This window comes from Ictidomys tridecemlineatus, unplaced genomic scaffold, assembly GCF_052094955.1.
Source record: "Ictidomys tridecemlineatus isolate mIctTri1 unplaced genomic scaffold, mIctTri1.hap1 Scaffold_170, whole genome shotgun sequence".
Classification (NCBI taxonomy): Eukaryota; Metazoa; Chordata; class Mammalia; order Rodentia; family Sciuridae; genus Ictidomys; species Ictidomys tridecemlineatus.
The window spans coordinates 225,489-235,000 of NW_027521478.1; the positions used below are offsets into that span (position 1 = coordinate 225,489).

A 9,512-nucleotide genomic window follows, 5' to 3' on the forward strand; every position below is an offset into this window, starting at 1 on the left:
AGCCGGGAAGAGGAAAAGCCCTGACCCGCCCACTGGTCCCTGGATCTGTAGAGTTGGTGTCACAGGCTGAAACAGCTGGGCCCAGTGAGGATTGCCTGTGTGTGAGTGTGAGTTTGAGCGTGTGAATAACTGTGGCGCCTCGGGCTGCTCGCCAACGTACCTTCCCCTGCAGGTAACCTCAGGCTTTGAGGGGCGGCCCAGGTCCCTGGCTGTTGTGGGAGGCTTTAATTCATAAAAGGCTGGAATGTGGAAAAGAAAGAAAGCTCGGGTCTTGGCTATGGAGGCAGGAACTTAGCGGCAAGGCCTAAGTTCAAGCAGGGACAAATCCAGGTATTCAGCATGGGAAAGGGAAAAAAAGGAAGAAGAGGGTGCTGGAGGTAGGGAAACCTGCTCTTGGGCATGGGAGGAAGAAATTGGGCGCTGAGGAAGTTGGATGCAGTGACAAGTGGAAGACCAGATCTGCATACGGAAAGGAAAATCTTTCTGTAGGAGGTTTCAAAGATGCTTAGAAGACCGTCTTGGATATAATAGGAAGAAAACATGTGACAGTGGGGAACTGGGTGCAAAGAAGGGTGTAAGCTGAGGACTTGGGCGTGGACAGCGAACTCAGGCTGCGAGGGACTGGCAGTGGCACATAGGCTGCGTCCGCCTGGGGGCGCGAGGGGGCGGAGCTCTGGTTTGGATCTGAAGACTGTTCCCTAGGTCACCCTGGGCGCGGTGGGGGTCGGGAAAGCATTCCTCCCTTGAGATGGGATTTCAAGTTCTAGGAGGGCGTTACTCTGCCAGCTCCAAGTGTCTGGGTGTTAAAGGTCCCGGCACCCAATAGGGAACATCAAGAGTGGAAATCTGGAAAGAGGAACCCGTCCAGATTCCGTTGGAGCCCTCTTGCACAACGTCCACAGGGACATCTGCAAGCTCACAGCGTCACCCGAGGACATACAAACCCCTAGGCCAGCTAACAGACTACGGACCAGGGACACACCCTCAGATGTGTGCAGGTAGAAAGATTTGTACTCCCTCGACCTTTATTTGGAAGGTGGACGTGGACACAAAGCTGCCCTTTGCTCCTCTGGATATTCAGCACTGTACTTTAAACCAGATAAATCAGGCAGCCTGACTGGTATTAAAAACAGCTAAATCCTCCTGACGTGTGTGTGTGTGTGTGTGTGTGTGTGTGTGTGTGTGTGTGTGTGTATGTGTGTTTGTGTTGTTTGTGTGTGTGTGTGTGTGTTTGTTTTAAGACTTTCTATTCCCGGTTTTGTTGTGTTTTAGGAGATAAACTGCAGTTGAGTCCACAAGATTGAGAGGAGTTGGTGTGACTAGAAGTCCGTTCACTGTAAAGGTGAGAATTCATAATTTCTCTTCTTCTGTACTTTCTTTGATGTGGCCATCCTGCCTTTAATTAGTTTTGAGGGCAAGCTAAGATACTGCAATGGAATGAGTCAAGAATATTTCCAATGATAAATTAAAACCGCTTTATTTCTTTTAGCCTAGCGTCTTCTCTGATCTGCAAGAGACTATATTTGGCCAGCAATTATTGTAGTTCTTAAACATAGCCTTTAAAAATTGGCTAAAAATTTGAGGTTAACAAAAATAAAATAGAGCAAGTGGCTCTTTTTACTTGAACTACCCTGTATTATTATTCCAAGTTTGTTTTCTGGAATTACACTAGTATGTCAGGAGATTGGAATTTAACTACCTTCAGATTCAATAAATGAACTGGTGGCTGTTCATTTATTGGGCTTGAAACAGCCCTTCTTTCAGAAGTTGGGGTTGGATGGAGACAGAAAATCAGAGAGGTATAAGAATTCAATGAATCCAGTGAGATCTAAAGCCCAGGGCATTAAAATCAAATCCAGAAGAAACACACTAATGCCTTACATTGTAGTAACAATAATTCTTTGTTGTTGTTGTTGAAAGAAGAAAATTTAATACATAATTAATGCAGGGAAAACTTAAAATGTTCAGTAATGCATTATAACACATAGAAAAATTATTGCAGAGAGTATGTTTGCATTCACTGAGAAGGAAACTAAAAAAAAAACTGTTCCTTAGTTTTGCCATTTTAAATACAGAGTCTGATCTATTAACTGTATTTGCCATCAAGGAAAAATAGCCCAGTCATAACTATTGCATAATACTGTGTAAGAACATGGCCATGAAAATGTACTATCAAAACCAAGATAAGCTTGCCGCTGCTTTTATTTGTTATGTTTTAAAGCAAAGACAGGTATGAAAGTAGGATTAAGCATGACAGATTCATACACTTAAAGCTATACTATAAAATGTTCTTGAAATTACTGATAGAAGTAATTAACTCATCCACAAGTTTGCTCATTTCTTTTATTCTAGTTGAGTTCTAAGTTCCCTGGTAAGATATAGGGAGCCTCCTGAATACTAATAAGCAGGAATCTAGAACTACAAATTTGAGAAGTGAAAGTGCGCCTGGGGTTGGGATTATATCCTCATTTATCACAAGAAACTAAGGTTTACAGCTTACTTATAATTTTTTATTTAAAGGCCAGAATGCTTTAGCTCAACTGTTCAAGAGAGACTGTTTTTCAGCTTCTCATCTAATCTTCTTATTTATTTTTGTATTTATTTTTTTCAATTGATTTCTCCTGACTTTTCAGTCCTCACTCTAACTTAAGGGGTTAAAAGTAGTTTGCAGTTGTGTTGCTGGGCAAAGTTTCTATTAAAGTGTCATGAGAAGGAACAGATTCTTTTAGCAGGCTCAAGGCCTGTGTCTCTTCGAGAATAAGCATAAACCATGGTCTTCTTTGAAGGCTCACAGTTTCATTTCTTCCAAAGGATCCAGCTTTGTTCTTTATGGGATTAGATTAATTGGTATTTTGTACCCCCACATGCCATTTTTTAAAGGGCCATGCCTCCCTAAAACAATGCTGTTTCCCCCATCCCACCCACTGGTAGCTTATCCTCGCCTGTGAAGGGCCAGAGGAACCATGGAGGAGTTAGGATACTAAAGAACAAGACAGGTACATGCTTGGGTCCTGGGAAGTGGACCTTTCCTATTCAGATTTCTCTAATTGAGAAGTCACTTTTGTATTTAGCTTCACATCTCTGAAGCCTGTGTTGTCTCTGGGAAAGCAGAGTTCTACCAGGAATTCTTTATTTTGCACAGTTCCACCAGGAATTCTTTGTCTTGCACTTCTGAAGTTATCTGGAATATGGGTCATAAGAACCAGTTGAATCTCCTCAATGGTAGTTATTTTCACCAAAACAGCTTTTTAGGACAAATACTAGCACTTGCCGTTCTGCTCATCTTATGGGCCCAATAAAATGAGGAATTGAATTGGATAAATATGTTCAAATAGGATGATATTGTGAAAATAATCTCATTTCATAAGACAAACCAATAGTTGAGAATAGTGATTGCATTATTAAGGACATGTACAAGGTCAGACACCCCTACCCTTTAGCAAGGTGGCCTTGGGCAAAGCTAGTTTTCTCTAAAGGTAAAATGGTTAAACAATTTCCATCTTATAGGGCTAATAGGGCTGACACAAACCACATATAAAGAACACAACACAATGCTTTATACAGAGAAAATTCTCGATTCTGATGGTAAATATAATTGTTATTTGCTTTGCATGTAAGAACTATTATGAACTGTTCTTTTAGTAGTCACGAGATTGTTTATATTTCATTTCCACTTTATAATGAAATAATGACAAGGCATATATCCAATCTGTTCTTCTTTTTAGATTTATTGAAGTAAAAATGTCCCAAAAAATCCATGGCGGTTCTGTGGTAGAAATGCAAGGAGATGAAATGACACGAATCATTTGGGAACTGATTAAAGAAAAACTCATTTTTCCTTATGTGGAATTGGATCTGCATAGGTAAATGAATTATTCGTCCATGAAGCTAGCAGATTCAGAAAGTTTAATCTAAGTTATTTCAGGGTGCAATTGGCTTTTAAAAAATAGATGTAGCCATGTTTTGTGAACAGGCTTAAATATACCTAATGAACCTTCTAATTTAACATTCTAGTAGAAAAACTGGATTTATCATTATCTAGAACTCAAGAATCATAAGGGGAACAAATTTTGAGGGCTTTCTTACCTTGATTCCAGTGATGGTTTTATTTGTAATAAATCAGTGCCCACGAGTAGCACAATGTATTACTTGTGGAAGAGAAAAAAACGAGAGGGTGTAAAAAATAGTAAAGTAAATTTTATCCTTTCAATCTCAATTTTCTATCATTCTCTTAATCAGTCAGTGGATGTTTCCTTTTCATTCTTGACCTTTCACCCTTTCATACAGCTGCTGCACTGAAAGAACCCTCATGGTTCTCTGAGACACCCACCTCAAGCCCCAGTTCCCTTAGGTCATCTTTGTCTCTTTGCCCCATCTTTACAGTGTTTGGGGGCAGATGTGAAAGTATGTTCGTAATTCTCTCATTTTTTCCTTGTGTCTTTTATAAGCAGCTCTTGTTTTTGAACATTCAAACTAAGTAGAGGAAGAATGTTTAAAAAGGTGAAGTGGCTAAAGCCTGGTATAGTACAACACGTTTCAGTCAAATTGTTGGCAACTATTAAGTGTCTGTCTCCATCCAGAAGTATTCAGAATGTGTCCTGAGGACCTGTTAACTTGCTTTGGTTTAGACATTCAGTTCTCATGCTGTCATTAGATGCCCTTTTTAATTGTTCTAAAATTAAGCTGCTGATAATGTCTGTATTGCAGCCACCATGTGGTGTAAAGACTGTGCTTGTAGGAGTCCACCAAACATACAGGAAACAGAGCATAAAAACAGTTTCCAAGTGGGTTGAAGAAGCATTTCACAAACTCTCTCCTTTTTCAGAACTTTTCATGACATTATGTGAACTTGCAGGGGTTACAGGGTCCAGAATAATAATGCTAGCCTCTTTAGTATAGACTCATAAGGCCTTTTAAAGGGGTGTCTTTATGCCTAGGCAGAAAAAAAAAGTCAGTGGCTACAAACTAAAGAATTCTTGCAAGTTCAAATAAGTTTTAAGTTGTTCCAAAATTGCTGTTATTTCTGCTTCTTTTTGAAAGAAGTGTAGTGATTGATTGTTTTTGATTTTGTTTTTTGATTTTTTATTTTGTTTTTGTTGTTGTTGTTTTTATGAAGACTCAGTAGTGGTCCTGGCTATTTATTTCTTATTTTCATTTAGAAATGTTAAGGGAAGCAGAAAATCCACTAATTTTCTGGTAGATTCTTCTGATGAGAATCATACCTAGGAACATGAAAACTGTGGCCATCCTTCTTGTGGAGTTGGGATTAGACGTTGTCTATATTCAGCATTTTCTATGCAGGAAGATAAGAAAGTATATGGCTTTGTTAGATTTATGTGAATTATCTAAAGTTGAAGCATTAGACATTTTTTTTATTTGTGAATCAATCAAGATTGCTATTTCTGTGTTTGCATCAGCAGTTGGGATATCTAAGGAAAGAAGATGTGAAAACTAAGAACAGAAATCTAGAGCCTATTTGGTTTAGCAATTTTTTTGAGAGCTGAAAAACTTTAAATTCTTAGAGAACAAAATAAGTTATTCTATTATTTTATTTTTACTACTTTCCATAAAATCATGTTTTTGTGTTCCATGAACAGCCAACATTCATTCAGCTCTGAATGACCTGCAGTATGGGTGTTGGTGTACGTTGAGCTAAAACTTTCTGGTGCATATGAAACTGATGATGGGTTCTACTACTTATCCAATAAACTGCAGGCTTGTTTCCAGAACATAGAGACTTGCCCAAGAATTAGGGGAAGGTTCACCTTATGACTAACTGGCATAAATGAAGCAGTCATTAGTATTTTTTGCACAACAGTAATCTCTATACCCTTCACCACTTTAATGTCAGAATACAAAACATCCTTTAAGCCTTCCACACCTTTATTTTTCAAGCACAATATTTACTAAGGGAAAATTAGGTAGTGCTTAGGTTTAACTTGTATGCTAATTATATAGAGGGAAGCCATGCCAAAGGGTTGTTCATGTGTTGTTATTGCCTCAAGATGGTAAAAAATAGGGGGCAATTTGGCAGAGTTCATTGTTTTCCATTCAATTTCCAGATAGACAACTGCCCACTAGCCTAGTTCTCTTGACTCTTTACTTCCTTCTTGAATTGTCAGTCATCTTCTATGTTTAGAATACATCAGTGCTAAAACTTGACAGATTTAGGTGTCTTTGAGGCCTTTATCTTCTGCATAGCAACCTCTGCGTGTCAACAGTGGGGTCATGGATTAGAACTTATTTATTTTCCTGAAGTATTGATACTTTTTTCCCTTTCTAGCTATGACTTAGGCATAGAGAATAGTGTTGCCACCAATGACCAGGTCACCAAGGATGCTGCAGAAGCTATAAAGAAGTATAATGTTGGCATCAAATGTGATACTATCACCCCTGACGAGAAGAGGGTTGAGGAGTTCAAGTTGAAGCAAATGTAGAAATCACCAAATGGCACTATCCGAAATATTCTGGGTGGCACTGTCTTCAGAGAAGCAATTATCTGCAAAAATATCCCACGACTTGTGAATGGATGGATAAAACCCATCATCATAGGCCATCATGCTTATGGGGACCAAGTAAGTCATTTGGGCATAACTTTCCATATATTTTTACATGACCCAGCAATTCTGATTTATATGGGTTTTTATCCTTATCTTTTGGTTTCTACACCTATTAAGCAAAGTTGCAAAATTTAGAAATTCTAGTATGTATAGCTGTATATTTACCCACATTTAGGTAGAGGTAAATACAGATAAACTTACTGTAGATACCCATCTCAACACATGATTTTTGCCAAACATGTTTTTTTCTTTCTTTATCCTTTTGTTAGTTATATCACACAAATGCCCAATTATTTTTTATTTTTTTTTATTTTTTAGTAGTATCATATGATCCAACCAGGTCAGTGGTTTTCAATGCTGGCTGCATAATAAGATCCACTTATGAATGATTCATTGGTTTGGTTAGGTTTAGCTTTACCTTTTTGGTTTTTGTCTAATATCTGAGTCCCATCTCCACCAGCTGAAATCTGAATTCAGGCTTTTGAATCAGTTCCACAAGTGATTCTAATGTACAGATAGGGTTGAAAACCACAAAATATGATATTAAACATGATAACTGGCTTAGTATTTAAAAGCAATCTAGTTAGAACATTTTTTCCTACTTGAAAACCAAAAATGGATTCTGTATTTCTATACAAATAGACTCATTGCCAAGTTAAGCAGAAAAGCTGCCAATTAAACAAATTCCAAATTGTGTTGAGGCAGGTTTCAGATTTTCATAGAAAGAAGCTTATGTCTTACAAGAACCTTAAAAACAGGAATTCCCTAATGCTAAAATCCAAAATCTGCACTTCTATGTAGTCATCCCTTTAAATGGTGTGGCCAGGGAAGATGTTTCTGGGGACAGGGTTGCCAGCTCAGTCCCCAAGAAGTTGGTTAACTTTGTTCCACCCTGTGGTTCATACTGTCCCTTCATCCTGGCCAGAACCCTCACAGGTACCAGAGTCCCAGGCAAGGATGCATAGGTGGCAGTTCTTACCAATTCAGTCTGTCTTTTTTTTTTTAATTGTAGCATCAGTCATTTGTAATAATGGACATTCTGTTGTTTAAAGTCAAGATTAAAATTTTCAAATGCCAGGTTGATTTGCTGTGTAAATGTGCATAAACCCTATGCAAAGCATTTACAGTGCCTTGATGTCTCAGTTCTTCCTTTTGAGAAATGGAAACAAATCAGCAACCCATAGTTAATGACTTTATATGTCATAAGTGTTCTTTGTAGAGTAGATATTTAATCTTTTTTGTTATCTGAATACTCTTTTACCTACTGTTAGTATTACTATCAACCAATAGGTGTGGCTGGTGCTTGTTAATTCCTAACTCCAAGTCTCCCAATTAACCCAAGTCTTTGAGTAAGTTTCAGTGCACGAATGACTTGTGAATACCTCATGTGTACCAGGCACATTTCTCCACTGGAATGGCTTATGCTCATGAGGGAGGTGAGCAGGATTTGGGGGGGGGGGGTTCATCAACTGTCACAGCAGCTTCCAGATGATTTTTTTCATGTGGACAAGTGATAACTGGAACGACTGACCCCTGAAAGTCTAAGTAATGATCCCAAGTCTCTGGACTCAGGATGCATTATTTTCATTATATCACACTGATATCTTTGTAAGATTGATGTGAGAATCAAATGAGATCATCTTAAAGCATTTGATACATAGTAAGGACAAAGCATCAGCTCTATCATAATTTTCAGCACAAGTAGTATTATAATCCTCCCTGCAGGACAGCTTTCTCAGCCCATGGGCCAGGTTGTATCTCTTCATCACCTTGCAGCATTTTTATTGATTTATTGGCTTATGACTCTTTCTGACATTTGAAAACTCTCTGTCACTTCTCACTTAGTATTGTCTTTATTAGGTTGGTAAGCTTCCTAAAGAAAGTATCTTGTGTTATTCTCTGTATTCTCTGTATCAGTGCCCATAAAACTGTCACATACATGGTAGCCTTCTAATAAATACTGACTGACTTTTTAATGTGCATTACCACTAACTAGAGGAACTCTGGACTATCTTGGTTTCTATCTCTTTAAAGATCTGCCAGATGTGGTAGCCTGTAATCCCAGCAACTCAGGAGGCTAAGGCAGGAGGATCCCAACTTCAAGGCCAGCCTCAGCAACTGGGGAGACCCTGTCTCAGATTAATTAAATAAAAAAGACTTGGAATGTAGTTCAGTGGTTATGCACCCCTGAATTCAATCCCTAATAACAAAAAAAGGACAAGCTATATTCTCTTGTTTATCTTGGTGTCTTCTTGTGCTCATGTGTGTTTCTCTGTCTCTCTCTCTCTCTCTCAGATATATATATATATTTCCTTATAATTCCTATTGGGATATTTTTCTTTTCTTAATACCTTTTTCCTACTTATATAGTACAGAGCAACTGATTTTGTCGTTCCTGGGCCTGGAAAAGTAGAGATAACCTACACACCAAGTGATGGAACCCAGAAGGTGACATACCTGGTACATAACTTTGAAGGTATGTATGAGTCCATCATAAGCTACATCTTCTTTTTTTTTAAAACAAATGATTTAGAAACATTATTACTGTTTTTTTTTCAAAATTAGTATGTGACTGCCTAAAAATATAACCCAATTCTACACTTCTACAGGACCTAAAATCTAACTTAAAAAGTAGTTGGTTCCATACCCTCCCATGGCATGAATAAAGCATGAAGGGGTTAGTCACTTAACTGGAAATGCATATAGGCAATGACAAGGAGACATTTATGCATTTGTCTTAAAATATGGAGGGAAGATTTGCAGGAATATCTTATGCACAAATGGTATAAATTAAACATTAATAGCCCTAAATCATCTGTCATGCAATCCTACCCTTTGCTCTGGTGGGGTTTGTATTTAGAAATGGTTGCATTATTTGCTAAGATTTTCTCCTTACCCTTTTGGGAATTTATCCTGTGAAAGTGAAACATTTGTTTTTTTGATTTTTCTTCC

At 38.1% G+C, this 9,512-nt stretch overlaps 1 pseudogene; it reads left to right on the plus strand.

The window, feature by feature from the left end:
- Positions 1-9,512, plus strand: part of LOC144372832 (isocitrate dehydrogenase [NADP] cytoplasmic-like) — a 17,965-nt pseudogene continuing 8,453 nt past the window's right edge.